Here is a 19,032-nt window from a genome sequence, read left to right on the forward strand (position 1 = left end):
AACAGTATTCCTCAGCCCATCACGCAGAGTTTCTCCTATAGATTTGAGTAAGGTGAGGACTGTGTTATCTTCACATAATGCAGGCTGCTTGGAACCTGCTTGATAAATGTTGCTAATATACTTACATGCTGGATTTGTAATTGATCATGTGTGACTTCTGATTTCTTTTAGAGGTAATATTTTCATAAGGAAATGACAAACACAACAAACCTCGCTGTTTACGCAGTTTTTTTGGAGATATTAGTAAAACGTAGCATTTTCTCGCTTTTTAGAACACGGACATATATTGAAGTCAGCTGTGATTCTCTGAAGATAGAAGAGCTGGAGGGAGCATTTAGGTCTTAATGATTCACTACTCTGGCCTGCTACGCAATTGTGTTACGTATTCGGATGCTTTATGTAGCTACATTCTGACATTTTTTTGTTGCAGGTCTATCCAAACCTCCTCTGCAGCCTCATCTCGGCTTAGGTAAGTGCAGAGAATAGCTAGTCACACAAAATTCCTAATAGTATACGTACCTTCTATGCTCTTCTTATGATTAAGAACATTTAAGTAATCTTTAAATTGAAAATTAAAATATTCACTTAAAATGTAAGTTACTCTAGTCTTGTTTATTCATATGAAAGCGACATTGCAATTCATATAAATCAGTGGTAGGAGAACATCAAGGGCCACTTCAGATAGGCAAGTGAGAGGTGCCACATATGGCTTGATACATGTTTAAGAAACCGTACTAGTACGTATAGTTTACTCCCTTACATCTTAAAAGGGAAGTGCATTATCTCGAACGCTCCGAACCGTACAAGAATGTGCTTACAATATAAATCGCTCACCCCGAAAAGAGTCGTATAAGTAATTCGCATGCAAAACTGCGCATCTTACCACAAGAGTCATTTAATGATCACCTGTTCAAGATATATTAGAGAAGAATTCTAGTTAAATGGATGTTTTCCGTGCAAGGATGTTATGTTTAAGATATTGCCGTCGAAGTCAAAATATTGCCAGCTCTTGATAGTTCAAATGGCTCTGAGCACTATGGGACTCAACTGCTGAGGTCATTAGTCCCCTAGAACTTAGAACTAGTTAAACCTAACTAACCTAACGACATCACAAACATCCATCCCCGAGGCAGGATTCGAACCTGCGACCGTAGCAGTCTTGCGGTTCCAGACTACAGCGCCTTTAACCGCACGGCCACTTCGGCCGGCTGCCAACTCTTGATGTTTACTTCTTTAGGTAATATAATCTCTACGTGACAAGGATTGTTGATTTTGTAAGAATATAATGTGAAAAACCGCAAGTAAAATTACACGAATATTTCATCATCAGACTCCACTGTGTGCTACAGAATCAACTTCCTGCACTCAGGTACAAGCCTAAGTTACTGTATCAAATTACACTGACATCCAGACCTTAAGCTGCTTAAAAACGTTGAAAAATATAAACGAGGACAGTTGAAAATGTGTGCCCCGACTGGTACTCGAACCCAGGATGTCCTGTCTACATGAGAGACGCTCTATCCGACTGAGCCATCGAGGACACAGAGGGTAGTGCGACTGCAGGGACTTATCTCTGGCACGCTTCCCGTGAGACCCACATTCCCAACTTACTGTCCACACACTACATTTGTAGTGCCTCTGCCCACTATACTCATTACTCGCGGCAGTCAATCTACCGATTCCCGTAAGAGTTTGAGCAATGTGAGTGCATCCGCACTGAAGTAGGTCAATGGCCGGTAAGCCTTATCTATATGAAGATGGTATCTGTTCTTTTGGACATGTCCAAAAGAATAAATACCATCTTCGTATATTTATATGTGTTACAGTATGGTTGGCAAGATGCTGATTATGACATTGATATAATATTATGATCGTTTGAGAATGTTATTTGTGGGGCGTGTGATATTGGACTGCTTCACTGCAGAATTGACACTATATTTGAAAAAAGTGACTTCAGTCAGATTGTTCTGTTCCACACTGCTGTGAAAACGTCACTGAAATCACACACCTGCACTTTGAAGACTAGATAAGTTTGCAACTGTTAGGTCAGTAGAAAAGGTTTGTTGTTCAGATAGCGTAATTATTTTCACAGAGGAAATCTGGCATTAAGTCATGACATTGAAACATGTGTGCCGGTCGGTGTGGCCGTGCGGTCCTAGGCGCTTCAGTCTGGAACCGCGTGACCGCTGCGGTCGCAGGTTCGAATCCTGCCTCGGGCATGGATGTGTGTGATGTCCTTAGGTCAGTTAGGTTTAAGTAGGTCTAAGTTCTAGGGGACTGATGACCACAGATGTTAAGTTTCATAGTGCTCAGAGCCATTTGAACCATTTTTTTTTAATTATTCGTCGCGACGCGTAAGTGCACAAACATTTTTCGACTCTCAACTGTTCTTGGCGCTGTGACATGTTTCAACAAAGTGATCAGCTCAGTAGGAATGGAGGAACATTGTTCAAATAACTTAAGGCTGTAATGCCTCTTCTCTTTTTTGTATGTATTTTATACTGTTGCTGGAAAAGGAACTTTAAATTTACCATATGATAAAAAATTTTGTAACTGAATTTCTTTTATTCCCGTCTGCGATCCCAATGTTTTTTGGTCTTACTTGTTAGACTACCGGTTTCGGTCACCCCTGACCATCTTCAGGTCTGCACTGAAACATGGGAATACCAGATACAAAAAGCGCATAGTCGAGATCTTAATAAAATATGCCACGACGAAAAGTAGTAATTTCATATAAGTGGAAAGCATGCGCATTAAAACATGTCGAGGCATACTTGTTTTAAAACATATCCTAATACCCTAAGAAACCATATATTGTCAAAACGTGTACATAGGATCAGATGACGATGGTGTAAAGTAGGCCACAGTGCCGGCAGATTTACCTTTTTAACAGCGTTATTTATAACAAACTCAGGTACAGAGACCACAAAATATGTTTGGAAGTTTATGGTAAGTTCCTGTGGGAGCAAACTGCTAAGGTCATCGGTCCCTAGGCTTACACACTACTTAAACTAACTTACGCTAAGGACAACCACACACCCATGCCCGAGGGAGGACTCGAACCTTCGGTGGTGGGAGCCGCACGGACTGTGACAAGCCCATCTGGTAAAGATCCCATAGAGTGCAGCAGTACTCTAGCAGAGGACGAAGAAACGTAGTGTAGGCGGTCTCTTTAGTAGACCTGTTGCATCTTTAGATGTTCTGGCCTTTAGTAGCCCGCCGCGCGCTGCGGCCGCGCGGTTAGAGGCGTCATGTCGCGGACTGCGCGGCTCCTCCCGCCGGCGGTTCGAGTCCTCCCTCGGGCATGGGTGTTGAAAGGTGGCTACACTGAGTCACAGCGCCAGAGATTGCGCCAAACAGTATTATTCAGCCGCCTCCACTGGCAGTGTTTGTTGAGAAGTGGTAGTGGAGAGTTCTTGTCGAGAAGTCGTGGTGGAGAGTGCTTATTGAGAAGTGGGCAGTAGGAGTTCTGATGTAGCCGTGACTAGTTGTGAGCATGTTGTATGCAGTTGTTCTGATGGGCTAGACAGCCGACGCTGTTCGATTGCGGATGTTGTAATGATCAGAGTGTATGTTTCGTCAGTATATATGAAGGTAATATTTTTTTTTATTTTTATTTCAAATGTCTTAAACAATAATGCCTCTTGGTCACAGGTTCAGTCAACAAAGCATCTGGCTTCTGTTCATGTATTAGAGTGTAATCCTGGTTTTTATGTGCAAGTATAGTATATCAGTTTTATTTAATTAATTCAGTGTAAATGGTATTTAAAATATCTTGTCTTTTTGAGGAAGAACCGTGCCAGATGTGTACGTTGAATCACACTTCCACACACAGAACAGTTACATTTGTGCTTTGTTGTTTCGTAGCTTTTATAGTTGCTGGGGACTTAATTAATTAATTGTGTTAACGGAAGTTTTCTTTAATTCTTTGTTGTTATTGTATGCAGTCAGATTGCGTATTAATACTGGTCAGGGCCAACCGGTTACGAGACTGCGTAACCGGACAGTCAGCTACTAAAATTAAAAATATTTGCATAATATTTAATTAAGCCCCCATGCATTGTTTGAGACATTTGAAAAAAAAAAATTATTACCTTCATATATACTGACGAAACATACACTCTGATCATTACAACATCCGCAATCGAACAGCATCGGCTGTCTCGCCCATCAGAACAACTGCATACAACATGCTCACAACTAGTCACGGCTACATCGGAACTCCTACTGCCCACTTCTCAATATGCACTCTCCACCACGACTTCTCGACAAGAACTCTTCACTACCACTTCTCAACAAACACTGCCAGTGGAGGCGGCTGAATAATACTCTTTGGCGCAATCTCTGGCGCTGTGACTCAGTGTAGCCACCTTTCAGTGTGTGTTGTTGTTGTTGTTAGTGGAAGTTAGTTTAAGTAGTGTGTAAGTCTATGGACCGATGACCTCAGCAGTTTGGTCCCTTAGAAATTCACACACACTTGTCGCATCTTCTAAATGTTCTTTGGTTTGCCTTCCCTACAAGATTATCTAAGTGATCGTAACGACTTAAGTTGTTCGTAATTACAATTCCTAGGTATTTACTCGAATTTACAGACTTCAGATCCGTGTGATTTATTGTGTGATCTAAATTAAAGGATTTCTTCCTGTGCTAATGTGAATGACCTCACACTTTCCCTTACCGAGAGACAATTGCCACTTTTCGCACCATTCAGATATCGCATCTAAGTCATTTTGCAATCGGTTTTGTTCTTCTAATAGCTTTACTAGGCGGTAAATGAAAGCATCATCTGCAAACCATGCTAGAGGGGTTCTAAGATTACCTCCTAAATCGTTCATTTAGATTAGGAACAGCAAAGGGCTTATAAAACGTCTTTAGGGAAAGCTAGACGTCAGTTCTCCTTTACTCGATGATTTTCCGTCGACTAAGACGCTGTATGACCTTACTCAGAAGAAATCACGAATCATGTCGCACAACTGAAGTACTCCATCTGCACGCAATTTGTTTAGATGTCTCTTATGAAGAAATCTAAAAATATGGAATAAATTTTAGATACCCTGTCGATAGAACACATCACTTGGCGCGGATAAAAAGCTACTTGTGTTCCACAAGAACGATATTTTCTGAATCTATGCTGACTGTATGTCAGTAGACCGTTACGTGCAAGGTAATTCATAATGTTCGAACACATTATATGATCCATAATCTTACTGCAAATCGACGTTAGTGATATGGATCTGTAATTCAACGGATTATTCCTATTCCCTTCCCTGAGTTGATGTGACCTGTGCAAGTTTCCAGTCTTTTGATACAGTTCTTTCGTCGAGCGAGCGGTTATATTTGACTTCTAAGTATGGTGCTATTGCATCAACATACTCTGAAAGGAACCTTACTGATATGCTACCAGGACCGGAAGACTTAGATTTTGTTAAGTGCTTCAAGCTTCTTCGCTACACCAAAGACATCTACTTTTAAGTTAGTCATGTTGACAGTCGTTCTCGATTCGATTTGTGGAATATTTACTTCTTGTTCTTTGGTGAAGCAATTTCGGAAACCTGTGTTGAGTAATTCTCTTTAGTGGCACTGTCGTCAGTAATATTACCACTGGTATTGCGCAGTGAAGGTACTGATTGTGCCTTGCCGCTGGTGTACTTCACATTCGACCAGAACCCCTTTGTATTTTCTGTCAGGTATCGAGACAGAGTTCCGTTGTGGAAGGCTTTAAAAGCGTTTCGCATTGAAGTCCGTACTAAGTTTCCAATTTCAATAAACCTTTGGCAGTTCTGGAGATTTTGTGTCCTCTTTTTAAAAAAAAATTGTCATGCTTTTTTTCGTTTCTTCTGCAACAGTGTTCTCACCTGTTTTGTGTGCCATGGGGGATCAGTACCGTCTTTTATTAACTTATTTTGTATAAATCTCTCAACTGCATCAGATACTATTTTTTTTAATGTAACCCATATCTTGTCTACACTTACATAGTCAGTTGGGGAGAGTGGAAGCTGTCTCTTAGGAAGGCGTCAAGCGAATTTTTGTCTGACTTTTTAAATAGTTATATTTTGCCTTTACTTTTGGTGGATTTGGATGTTGTTGTGGTTTGTCTCACTTCTACAATCTAGTGATTACTAATCCCTGTATATGTCAGGATGTTCCCTATTTGCTAAGACGTTTTCGCAATCATTTACTTTTCGACTCTGAAAGCACAGACACACACAAACACATCATCACGAATCCAGTCACTACTCCGATGGGACCGATGACCTCGCTGTCTGGTCCCCTCCCCCAATCCAACATTATATATATATATATATAAAGCGAGACGGCCAAATTGTCAAATTGTACTGGTAGAGTCGAATACACTCATTTACGGCAGAGGAAATGCCTTTGCACGTAACTCTCGCACTGAGGTGACAAAAGTCATGGGTTGTGTCCGTCGGACCTCCTTTTGCCTGGTGTAGTGCAGAAACTCGACGTCGCATCGCATGGACTCAGAAAGTCGATGGAAGTCCACAGCAGAAATCTGTAGCCATGTTGCCTATATAGCTGGTCATAATTTCCATTGGATTGGGGAAGGGTGGGGAGGGAAGTCGGCCGTGCTCTTTCAAAGGAACGATCGCGCCATTTGCCTGAAGCGATCTGGGGAAATCACGGAAAACCTAAATCAGGATGGCCGACGCGGGTTTGAACCGTCCTCCTTCCGGATGCGAGTCCAGTAATGTAGATGCACACCACGCTCGAACTATTACGGGAATCGGCGAAATGTCGCGAGTAATAAGGATATGTGCTAGTGCACTACATTAGTAGTGTGTGGATAAGTTGAGAATTTGGGTCTGACCGGAGGCGTGCTAGGGTAGTCCGGGCAGTTGTAAGGACCACTGTTTCCACATGGCTTAGTGGCCAGAGCATCTGCCTAGTAAGCAGGAGACCCGCGTTCGAATCCCAGTCCTGCACTGTAAAATTTATCAATCTGACTGCAAGAATTTTGAACAGTATAAACTGCCTGAATAATGAACTTTGACATGAAACCTAGAGTAATTGGTTTTACAAAATTGATCACAAAAACTGTCTCTGAATAACATAAGTTGGCCCTAATTGAATAACTAGAAAACTAAATATCTTCTCCTTACCTATATTCTGCGCGAATCTGGATAACGCGTTGCAGTACTGCTCTGTCTTGCGCACATCTATGCTAAAGCTACAAATTATTGCATATACACAGAAACACTCGAGAGGGGCAATGAATTCCATGTTAATGGCAAATCGAACTGTTTTTCGAACGCACTTGGTTGCGTGATCCATTAAAAATTGAAAGAGAGAGGCTGGTAAGAAAATGAAATATGCGCACAAATGACAACACTAAGGTTTTTGTACACAGTGAAAAAGTGCTCAAGGCAGATTATAAATTTAATGAACTTCTTAACATACAAACAATACACTTTCCTATCTCTCTAATCTAGCAACTCTCAGTACAATAACCAAGTTAGTCCGATGACTCAGCAATACTAAAAGAAAACGTGACATCATTATAACATTTACCTGATATTCCATTAGACTTCCTCCTTCACAAAAACTTCATTGATAAATTGAGACTCTAAATTGGAAATATAATATTGCCATTGCTTCCATACTCCAACACAGCTTAGCATTGTCTCGCTCACTCTGACACAGCTAAACTTTGACTGCTCTCTCTGCCAAAGCCAAACACTGTCTGCTCCACTGCGCCCTCGCGCACATCAGAGACAGTAACTTGACTTCTGCGATACAGATTTACAACATCGCTGCTCGCTTACAATCGATTCAGATACCAAAATTACGCATGACACCTATCAGTATAAACGCCAGATGAAGACCTCTTGCGATAAGTGGCTGGAGGAACTTCACCGCCAAAGGACCACTTGTACTCTCTGACACGCCGTACCAAGAAAAGAATAATAAAACATTCTACCAGTCGATTAATAAGATTATATTATCAATCACATACATTACATAAACAGAGAATGATAATCAGGCACGAGAGTAATGACGGTCAAGATAAGAAAATGAAGCAAATATGTGATGCAATTTATACTCATTAACGGCAGGTTAGGATATACAGAAGTGATACGTTCAGTGATTAATGTAATACCTTGTCAAACAAAGGGAAGTTGACACTGATTACAAAATCGATCTGCCTGTTGAGTAGTCTCGCTGGCTTACGTTTTTTTCTTTCCCTTACATATCCCAAGCTCTTCAATCAAATTGAGAACACAATCTTTTCCCGCCCTGTAGAGAATACCCGTACTGTTCACAATAATTCCTATAGCTTGGTGGATTTGTGCTAGGCCTTACATTAAAAGAGCGGCCGGTTTTGCCGATATAATATTTATCAAAATCATTATAGTCAGTCCTGTGTACAACAAGCCATTAAATTTGTCATATGCAATATGGACCTGTTATGTTTTACGCGAAGCTTTAGGGTGTTGTAAACCTGGAAACTACATTACCTCTAACCTTAGATTTTCTGAAACTTTTCTCTATTTTCTGAGACATATTGCCGTGAAATTTCATTGGAATGGTTTACATTCTATTCTGTTTTCTGGGTGTATATTTGTTATTTATCTTTTGTTTCTTTAGTCTGTTGTATCGACGAATAACATCATTTGCAGAAAAACGATTGGATATTGGAATTTGCTTTAAAATACTGAGTTTTTTACGTATTTCACTGTCGGCTAAAGATAAACGAAAGGGGCGGTGAATCACTGATGTGAAAATGTTTTTTTGTTTTTTTTTTTTTTTTTTTTTTTTTTTAATATCGTGATGGATGGCATGAACTTGATTTGACAATAATATCGGTACACGTAGATGTTCTGAAAATGGAACATTTCTATAGAAATAGCGTGACGTGTAACACCACCTCTAGCCGTGATAGTGGCTTCTATTCGGCAAGGAAGACAGTGCACAAATTTCGTCGGGCAAGCCATATCTACCTGAAGCCACCCGTAGATGATTAGATCCCGTAGAGCTATCAGACTGCAGGAATGGTGATGCTACATTCCACTCACTGATCCATTGTCCCTGACGTTATCTGTGGTACTATGAGGGGCGTTCGGTAATTGATAAATCACATTTTTTATGGGCCAAATTCATTTGTGAAAAGCAGAATTTGTTGTGGGACTCGTGAAATATTTCCGCTTCAGCTCTTGTAATTTCATACAGTTGTCATATGTGGCGACACTATGCGTAGCCTTCAAAATGACGTCTGTAACGGAGATGCGTACCAATCAGAGAGCTGTTACTGAGTTTCTTTTGGCGAAAAACCAGAGCATCGCAGATATTCATAGGCTCGTACAGAATGTCTATGGAGGCTTGGCAGTCAGCAAAAGCACGGTGAGCCGTTGTGCGATACGTCTGTCATCACGGCAAACCTGTCAGATCTCCCGCGTGCCGGTCGGCCGCACACAGCTGTGTTTGCTGCAATGTTGGAACGTGCGGACACTCTCATTGGAGGTGATCGACGGATACAAACGAACTACTCTTCCTCAGTGACAGGGCAAAAATTCACACTAGTTGCGGCACACGAGAGGAGCTCACAAAGCTTAGTTGCACTGTTCTTTCTCATCCAACCCTACAGGTTGGATCTCGCACCTTCTGACGTTCATCTGTGTCACCCAACTAAGAACGCACTCAGTACACTGGTGATGAGGAAGTTGTTGATGCAGCAAGACGTCGAACAGTAGAATGGCAACATGAGGGTTTACAGGCCCTCCTAGTAAGGTGGCGTTCGGCCGTCCTATTGAACGGAGATTATATTGAAAAATGGTGTTTCATGTGGCCAAAAAGGTGGGGAATAATATAGTGCATTGGATCATGAATAAAACCAACCTACATTCAGAAAAAATGTTGTAGTACTTACTGAACGCCCCTCAAAAAATAGGGGGATTTAGCGAGCCACTCGAGGTGCGGTAGACTGCCTGAGTGTTCGTGAAACCAGTAATGTGTGCGTGCGATCATGTGAACACAATTGTTACCTTTGAAGACGGGAGCGTCCACAGCAGAATCATCATGATGTAGAACAAAAGGCAACACTTGGTCACCGAACATGTTGAGGTAAACAGAGTGATAAATTTTCATGATAACCTGAATCAGCCTACCCCAATCATGACACGCAGATTACTTCCAAAACACCACAGAAGCGCCTCTGATGTCAACCACTTCCTCCACACACTGCCGCTTAAATGCCTTATATGGCCCTCGGAGTACTCACCGCCTCACGCCATTTGACAAGAGACGACATCACGACACGTTGGACCAACTACACGCCACCTGTCTGTTACTGCCTAGTGTCTATATTGTCTGATCCATTAACGACTTGCCGCTTTGTGTACCACAGTGAGCAATGACGTTTTGCGAAGTATCCGACTCCATATGTTAGTTGCATGAAATCCATATGTTAGTTGCATGAAATTTCCTTCAGTGTTCGGCGTAGAAAGACGTCCTGTAACGTACAATATTTCGTAGATCCTCTCTGTTTCCTCAAACCTCCAGTGTACACAGTTCTCAGGCGTCACTTACACGCTCTTTCCTCTTTTTCGCAACTGCAAGTAGCCTAGGCGCTTTACCCTGTAATATTGGATGCCTCCTTAACGACGAGGCAATTTTCTAGGATAGCCTACGGCTGTGCGTCTGAGAAGGATTTTATTATTGTACTATCGAGCTTCGAATATTGATAAAACAGTTGCTTTTACATCGTCTGACGTAGATCGTAATAGGAGTAAGCAAACCTAATGCCGTTAACTATAAACACACATACTCTACATGCCTCCCTAAAACGACGTATTAAGTCATCAACATTTGACTTGTAGTAACACAGTTCCTCCAACACTATAATTGCTACAGCTCCATTAACTTTGTTCCGTAGAGCGTTGATGCTAGTTCTTCGATTCTCTCGTCCGAATCCGGTACTAGGAACGCAAGTCTCAAGGAGTGAGAATAATACCTGATACTGTCCCAATTTGCATATACACCAACGCAGACATTAGCTGTGATACAAAACTTTATTCAGAATATTATTTTCCCTTTCCTCTTACTAAACGTTAGATAGACATAGGAGTTTTGGTGCGTGTATCAGAACCTAAAGCAGATGATAATACTCAAGCAGAAGTAAAACATTTCTCATCTGTGGTTAAAAATGTTTTATACAGGGTGGCGCACGAAATGTGTTACCATTTTGTTTTTGAATATAAACTTTATTGTCAATACAATCTGAAAGGAACATATACTACAATGAAGAGCCGTCCATGGAGATTTGTTCTAACTCAGCACATTCTCAATATGTCCACCATTTCGTTTCCTAACTTCCTTCAAACGAACACTGAAGTTAGTGATTACCCTACGGCACATGTCTTCCGTAATTTCACTGCAAGCTTGAAGAATAAGTCTTCTAAGCTCCATTAAATCACGTGGACGTTCCGGGAAAATTTTTTCCTTTAGGTACCCCCAAAGAAAAAAGTCACATGGATTGAGGTCTGGACTATTGGAGGGCGGGGGCAATTTTGTCCGTCATTGAAGCGACAGCGACCTGGAAACCTGAGTGAAATGATCCGCATGTCTAAATGCTCGTGTAAAAACTCCAACACAGTGTTTGCAGTATGTGGCCTTGCTCCATCTCGCATAAACCACTGCTTGTTGAAGGGCAAGGCAGTAGCAAGAAGCTGTGGAATGAAGCTATTGCGAAGCATGCTCAAATAACGCTCGCTGTTAAGAAAAAGGGTCCAATTAGACCGTGACTGGAAATTGCTGCCCACGCTGTAATCCTTGGAGCATAATGTTGTGGTTCATGAAGCACTTGTGGGTTTTCAGTGGCCCAAAAGTGTACATTTTGTTTGTTAACCACCCTGTCTAAATGAAAATGCCCCTCGTCTGAAAACCAAACGTTGTTGAGAGTTTCTTCCCTATCCTCCGCCTACTGAGCAAACAGTAATCTGCTGCTTGTGTTCTTCAGTGAGCTTCTGTGCACAGGTCATCTTGTATGGGTACATATGGAGGTCACTTTTAAGAATGCGTTGAACGGAGCGTCTGGATATTCCCAGTTGCACTGCTGCCTTTCTGCACGATTTCCCGGGACTTCTCTGTACAGCAACTCGTACAGCTTCAATATTCTCCGGCGAACAAACAGGCTTAGGCCGAGGTCGCTTCACTTCCAATGCTGTTCCTTCCTGTACAAATTTATCGTACAACCTGTGGATAGTCTTCTTGCAAGAGACCCATCGTGTGTTAAACTGTTGTCGAAAACGCCTCTGAGTCACAACAAGGCTTTTCGATTCATGAAAAACTAACACAATTGCTGATCGTTGCTGTGTCGTCAGTCTTCCATTATCAGCCATTGCTGCTTACTAGTCTCCTAGCGGCAGTATCGTGAATTACACGTCATTTCGTAACTCATTTGTTTTTCCAAGCTCTGCTGTTACAGCTGTAGAGATCACAGTGGGATATCTAATGTGTGTCGTAAATTATGAAAGAAACAATTGGTAACACGTTTCGTACGGCACCCTGTATCTAACGTTTCCTAAGCATCAAGTGACAATGCTTCCTCTTGAAACGCTTCCCAGTCCGGTATAAACTTAGCCCTCGACCAGTTAGATACCATAAACGGATCCGTATAATCAAGCTTTCTCGTACGTGGAGCACACCTACGCAAACGAACATTAAACGACATAGCTGACTCATTGCAATTAGTAAAAGGCTCTGCATCGCAACTGCATTCAGTGGTAGCAGCATTTTACGGTCTTTTTTACTGCCAGCTTACCAATGAGACATTATGTCAAAATAGTGCTGGGGCTCGGCAGTAGTGCGTGCCGTCTGCGTTACCTCACTTACGACTTCGACATAGAAATTCTAGACGACCGAGTGCAATGCTCGCTGTACATTTATTTAAATTAATTAATCAAAATATTCGAAGCGTAGGCACCTGTATTGCAACGGAAATACCGTCACAGTGAGACAACAAATGAGATATGCAAGTAACTAATTCTAGACGAGCGAGAGCAATGCTCGCTGTACATTAATTTAAATTAATTAATCAAAATACCCGAAGCGTGGGCACCTGTATTGCAACGGAAATACCGTCACAGTGAGACAACAAATTAGATATGCAAATAACTAATAGTATTTATTATTTACGAGTCGCCTATTTAGGATTAGTTGTAGGTCAATCGGGTTTATAACTGCAACGCTAGAATGCACTGAATAATATCGGTTGACGGTGAACAAAGTTCTACATGAACCAAAGAAAATGATTACTAAGCAGTTCCTATTATGAAAATAACAAGTTCTTTGAACATTAACGCCAAAAACTGGCTCACTAGAAGCTTATTTGTATCTTAAGATACCTCTAAGACCTTGCAGCATACGACATATCTAATTCAAGACTGCTTGGGAAGCGCAGCAAACTTTCGTAATCTGCACAGCTCGCAAATGCAAAGTAATCGCGTGCAAACCTCGCGAAATAAGATAAGTAATCAAGCAACCGAAGCTGCGCTGCAAATCCTGCAAGTTGTGAGCTGCTCAGATAATGGACAGCGCTAGTTCCGAAATCTGAAACTTATTCAGAACTCAGCGATCATGTGCCCCAACGCACAAGTCAGCACTGAGTGCAAAATGGCTGAGATGGCGGCCGAGAACAGCTTCCACCAATGTCAGGACGCGTCCAGACGACGCCTCCATGGCAAGTCCCCGAAACAGAATCGTCGTCGCCTCCTAACACTCTAACTCTTGAAAAATTCAGTCTGGAGGGCACGATCTCAAGGTAGTGCCAGATTGACCAGCGTGAATTTCGCTTTCTTCTCCAGAGTGCAAGGAAACCCTGCACAAATTTACCATTCTTGGCTCAGTGAATGCGTTTTATTATGCATAATGTTGGTATTGACTCGTAGCCAGGCTCCGCTCATTGGCCAGTCCTTCGCGCCAAAACACGCTTTTGGGAAAGATTCACATGACTGTATCACCAGATTTTGGGGGGAAGGCAACAAGTTTTTCCACGGTTGGCTAGCGGCCCCATATCGTGTTGTTTTGCATTTTGTGTTCCGAAAGGTGAATTCGTCACACGTGGCACTTCTCTGGTGGCTAGTCGACAACTCCTTTCAAAGGAGGAAACCGCAATTCGTAGCCGAAATGAACGGCCACTGGCCCGCTCGCTTTCCACCGAGGCAAACTGAAACCTTCCTCCGAAGCTAGTCACCGTCTCAGACGCTCCTGTCTGTGATGCAGCGTCAAGGGTAACCGCAGCCATGGTCTCCGAGCTGATAGTCCATGCTGCTGCGAACGTCGTCGAACTGTTCGTGCAGATGTACACCATCTCAGACGCTCCTGTCTGTGATGCAGCGTCAAGGGTAACCGCAGCCATTGTCTCCGAGATGATAGTCCATGCTGCTGCGAACGTCGTCGAACTGTTCGTGCAGTTGGTTGTTGTCTTGCAAACGTCACCATCTGTTGATTCAGGGATCGAGACGTGGCTGCACGATCCGTTACAGCCATGCGGATAAGATGCCTGTCATCTCGACTGCTAGTGATACGACGCCGTTGGGATCCAGCACGCCGTGGCGTATTACCCTCTTGAACCAACTGATTCCATATTCTGCTAACAGTCATTGGATCTCGACCAACGCGAGCAGCAATGTCGCGATACAATAAACCGCAATCGCGATAGGTTACAATCCGACCTTTATCAACGTCGGAAACGTGGTGGTACGCATTTCTCCTCCTTACACGAGGCATCACAACTACGTTTCACCAGGCAACACCGGTCAACTGCTGTTTGTGTATGAGAAACCGGTTGGAAACTTTCCTCATGTCAGGACATTGTAGGTGTCGCAACAGGCGCCAACCTTGTGTGAATGCTCTGAAAAGCTAATCATTTGCATATCACAGCATCTTCTCCCTGTCGGTTAAATTTCGTGTATGTAGTACTTCATATTCGTGGTGTAGTAATTTTAATGGCCAGTAGTGTATATTCCAACGCGCAGAACACGAATATCACGATTAATATTGTTTCCTAGTTCAATTACAAGATAGGTTGTACTTAACTTTTCAGGTATATTGCTACCGGAATCAGCGGGATATATACATTAACTGTACTGATCTAGTTTATTCGCACCGTTTCTTTGCCGTTCTCGTGTGTGTGGGGTCTGGAGCGTCTGTTTGTAGCATCCAGCATAAATCAACCAACATAGCAGTAGTCAGCTATCCTGCCCAGCACAGTTCCAGGAAAGAAACGTCTTGGTGGAACACCTTCGCCGTGCTCACCACTGAATGCACCTTAATTCTACCGGAACACAACGAGGTGAGCGCAAAGGAAGTGCATCTTCAGGGTCATGTCACAACCAGTAGCCTTATATCCAAAAAATACGTGTAATTTTCGGCTCTCCTGTTTCCTAAGAGTAAGGTTGTCAGTTTACGAAGACAGTGCAATGCATGCAGCTGATCAGGGGTTAGAGTGGACTTAAAGTGTGTGTCCTCAAACAGCTGGCGTATCTGTGTACCAATGAATTATCACCTTTGTAATCTTTCTGTGCTGAGTCGTGGAAGCTTCTTACACGAATATTGAAATGCTGTTTCATTCTTATGCACTGCCTCAAAAAATACTGTCATGAGTCCCAGCTTAATGCGTAGTGGTGGGAGGAAAGTTCAACAAAGGTTCTTCGTTAATACTTTTTGACACAGGCATCCATGGAGGCCATTTCCTGTGTATGTAGTGTTTTTCTCTTGCGTGACTCCCCCTCACACACGTAGCAGGAATACTTTGTGTAACCCACTTGCAAGCCCAACAGCATCGCAATAACTTTGAAATCTCCACAACCACTCATTCATACCTACTGTAGTCAATACAATTTACATCTGATTTCACCGTGGTATAACTTATTTGGCTAAGACAGCATATACGACAGGGATGGATGGTCGTTCATTACTATTAGTACTGCCTTCAAGCTTGTTTTTTAGCCATCTGCAAACAATCTACACTCGTCTTGTTTGTATGTAATGTTTGGGTCATCCAGCGAACCGTCAATTTCACTCCAGAATGTAATGTCGCCTAAAATGACACTCGTAAGTTTCTTTTTTCTGACGCTCCCAGAACACAGACACACCTGATGTGTCAATCACTGCTGCAGTCGTGCGGCCGAGAGTTTTTAGATCTCGGCTTTACGCTTTGGAAGATGCAAATCGATAATCAGATTTTTTTAAATTTAATCGTATGGCTAGGGCCCCCTATCGGGCAGACTATTCGCCAGGTGCCGGTCTTTCAGTTTCACGCCACTTCGGCGACCTGCAGTCGATGAGGATGATAGGGTGATGAGGAGAACAGCACAACTCTCAGTCCTTGGGCGGAGAAAATTCCCCGACCCAACCGGGAATCGAACCCAGGTCCAGAGGATTGACAGTCCGTCACGCAGACGATTCAGCTACCGGGGGCGGTCGATAATCAGATCACTGAGTTCACACTGTGTGATTTTGTGCGGTTCTCTAGACAACGATGTTGGTGTAAATGTATGATCAGTGTCACTTGTGGATGACAGCACTTTCTGGGCTATACGTGTCGGTTCGGCATCATCGGTATCACAGCTTGGTGGTAGAACATATGGGGGAACAGGAACTGACATTCCTTCGGCATGAGCCACAGAGCGAATGACAGATGGTATATCAGAATATTGAATATTCCTCTTCCTCTTGGGTGTTGACGCGCTTCCTCAAGGAAGGTACCACATAAAAATAGCAATCCGATGCATGATTTGCGGTTTCATGCCAAACACCAATCACACCAAACTTCATAGAGACTTTTTACCATGCGTCCAAGCATTCAGTGTAGACGAACATGAGATGCAACACAGATTTATCTTGTCAACAGCTCGACACTATGCTTCTTTCATTGCTTTAGCCACTACAGGATTTCTTGAACCACAAATAACATCTTCACAAAGTTGTAACTTGCGGAGCATTTGTAAGCGTGCACGAACCCAGTAACACAACTCTTCACCTTCAACACTTCACTTGACATACATTCACTGTCAACCCCCACGACACTCGTTCCAGTAAAAAATGAACTAATGTAGTACGAAACTGTGACAGACGACAATTAAAATCTCGTCTGTTGTCTGCATTCAATACTCACGTGACTGGATGGAGCGCACATGAGTCATTGTGTAAAACGGTGTTGCCAAATTGTACTGCAAGCGTCCACTACACTCATTTACGACAGAGGAGCCATTATCACAATGGCTTTGCATATAGCTCTTACACTGCGGTGACAAAAGTCATGGGTTATCTCCTAATATCATACCGGACCTCCTCTTGCCTGGCGTAGTGCAGAAACTCGAAGTGGCATGGTCTCACCAAACCACTGGAAGTCCCCAGTAGAAATGTTGAGCCACATTGCCTATATACCTGTTTATAGTTGCGAAAGCGCCGCCATCGCAAGATTTTGTGCACGAACTGACATCTCTATTATGTCCCGTAAGTATTCAGTGAGATTCATGTTGGACTACCTGTGTGGCCAAATCACACTGAATTGTCCAGAATGTTCATGAAACCAATTGCGAGCAACTGTGGCCCAGTCGCATGGCACATTGTCATTCATACAAATTCCATCCTTGTTTCGAAACATGAACTCCATGATGCAGATGGTCACCAAGTAGCCAAACATAACCATTTCCAGTCAATGATCGGATAAATTGGACCGGAGGACCTAGTGCATTCCACGTAAAGACAGCCCACCAGCCACCACCAGCTTGAACAGTGCGTTGTTCTCTACCTGGGTCCTTGGCTTCGTGCGGCCTGCGCCACACTCGAACCATACCATCAGCTCTTACCAACTGAAATCGGGACTCATCTGACAAGGCCACAGTTTTCCAGTCGTCTATAGTTACGAGCTTAGGAGAGGCGCCGCAGGAGCTGTCGTGCTGTCTGCGGAGGTACTTGCGTCGGTCATCTGCTGCTATAGCCCATTAACACCAGATTTCGCAGTACTGTGCTGGCGGATCTGTTCGTCGTACGCCCCACAGTGTTGCTCGTCTGTCAGCACTCACAACTCTACGCTATCGCGACTGCTCTCGGCCGTTAAGTGAAAGCCGTCGGCCACTGCGTTGTCGGTGGTGAAAGGCAATGCCTGAAACTTGGTATTCTCGGCACGCTCTTGACACTGTGGATCCCAGAATATTGAAATTCCTAACGATTTTCGCGAAATAATGTCACATGCTTCCATCTCCAACTATCAGTCGGCGTTCAACGTCTGGTAATTCCCGCCTTGCGGCCATAATCACGTCGGAAACCTGACGCGTGGCCCCTCCCGCCGGAGGTTCGAGTCCTCCCTCAGGCATGGGTGTGTGTGCATTGTTCTTTGCATAAGTTAGTTATGCAGGGTTAAGTCTGGGGGGTTGGGTTGTTTGGGGAAGGAGACCAGATAGCGAGGTCATCGGTCCCATCGGATTAGGGAAGGACGGGGAAGGAAGGAGGCCGCGCCCTTTGAAAGGAACCGTCCCGGCATTTGACTGGAGCGATTTAGGGAAATCACGGAAAACCTAAATCAGGATGGTCGGACGCGGGATTGGACCGTCGTCCTCCCGAATGCGTGTCCAGTGTGTTAACCACTGCGCCACCTCGCTCGGTGTGTAAGTCTGGGGACCAATGACATCAACAGTTTGATCCCTTAGGAATTCACACACTTTTGAACATTTTTGAATCACCTGAGTACAAATGACAGCTTCGCCAATGCGCTGCCCTTTTATAGTCGGACCTTGTGCACGCGATACTATCACCATCTGTGTTTGTGCACATTGCTGCCCCTTGACTTTTGTAACCTCAGAGCAGAATGTCCCATAGGTGTGGCTGCGAAACGTAAACACCGATTTACTTGTAAGCCTGAGTTAGGAGACATTTTTAACGTAGGTATTCTTATTCAGCGCATCTAAATCGTGGCTACTTTCATTCCTGTGAAAAATAAAAAGTGAAATGTTGTGGACCAGTACAGCAGGGAAGGGTCACGTGACCATCTGGTACGGTACTAGTTCTACA

The 19,032-nt window shown here is 43.3% G+C and overlaps 1 protein-coding gene across 1 annotated transcript in view; it reads left to right on the plus strand.

Moving 5' to 3' along the window:
- Positions 1 to 429: 429 nt before the first annotated feature.
- Positions 430 to 19,032, plus strand: part of LOC124805516 (protein Fe65 homolog) — a 1,158,577-nt gene continuing 1,139,974 nt past the window's right edge. The window contains exon 1 of the mRNA XM_047266079.1: positions 430 to 469. The gene's annotated coding sequence lies outside the window, so the exon portion shown is untranslated. The remainder of the gene's footprint in view (positions 470 to 19,032) is intronic.

This window comes from Schistocerca piceifrons, chromosome 7 (assembly GCF_021461385.2).
Source record: "Schistocerca piceifrons isolate TAMUIC-IGC-003096 chromosome 7, iqSchPice1.1, whole genome shotgun sequence".
Classification (NCBI taxonomy): Eukaryota; Metazoa; Arthropoda; class Insecta; order Orthoptera; family Acrididae; genus Schistocerca; species Schistocerca piceifrons.